Raw genomic sequence first — 1,038 nt, 5'->3', positions numbered from 1 at the left:
TTCTCTCAAGTGTACTCGGAACATTCTCCAGGGCAGGTCTTATCTTAGCCCTTAAAACGAGTCTCAATTCATTTAAAAGGCTGGTGATCGTATAAAGTATATTTTCTGAACACAATGGGTTGAAATTTAAAGAGTCCCCTAAAAATGTCTAGATGATAGCTCATCATGGGAATGTGCTTGGCTCATCCTTGCCCTAACCACAACCGTCCCCACCACTCTTGCCTCTCTGCACTTCTGTGTCCCCACCTATACAATAGGGACAACAGTGGTACCTCCCAGAGCTGTAGTAAGTGTGTACACAAAACAAGTCAGCCATCATTACTATTACTCCTTGTCGATGGAGGGTGGGTGGCAATGACAATCCCTTACATTCCATCTCTGAGTGAGGAGACATTCATTCCATCAACGGGTTACGACTTTCAATTTGCCTTCATTCCCACTGTTTCACTGCAGCCCTCGAGGATCATCTGCTAAATGGGAGAAAGTTGGTGGTGGGGAGGCTCCAGTATGATAGCATCTGCTGAGCCCTTTCATCCAGGGCCTGGCTGACAATAGGTGTGCCAGGGAGGCTGCAGGTTGGCCTATGGGTGGGCATCACATGGGGGTGATCAGCTCCCGGGCACCCCTTGTGGGTGTGGAGGATTTTACATAACCTCACAGGTTAGAGATGCTGAGCTGGGTAACAGGAAAGCCTCAAAGACGTCTAGACAGAGATGTGAGCCTGTAATGGGGGTGGGGGCAGGCAGAGCCTTCCAGATGTCTGCTTTCCACGGAGAGTCCTCCGTTGTGTTGAAATAATGTAAGTTTTCCCTTTCACTGTGGGTTAAAGGGATGGCAATGGCCTATGTTACAATGGCGTGGATTCATGATCAGCCACATTAAATGTGTACTAGTCAGACAGACAACAGAGAGGTAAATGTCAAAACCCACTCACAGGATCCTAAATCCTGTGACTTTGCTCAAACATGAAATTTTTCCTCCACCTAGGTGAACAACAATGACAAAACGTGGCAAAAATGAGGGATAATCTGCTTTACC

The sequence above is a fragment of the Suricata suricatta genome, chromosome 12 (genome assembly GCF_006229205.1).
Source record: "Suricata suricatta isolate VVHF042 chromosome 12, meerkat_22Aug2017_6uvM2_HiC, whole genome shotgun sequence".
Classification (NCBI taxonomy): domain Eukaryota; kingdom Metazoa; phylum Chordata; class Mammalia; order Carnivora; family Herpestidae; genus Suricata; species Suricata suricatta.
Note: the sequence above shows the minus strand (reverse complement) of the source record.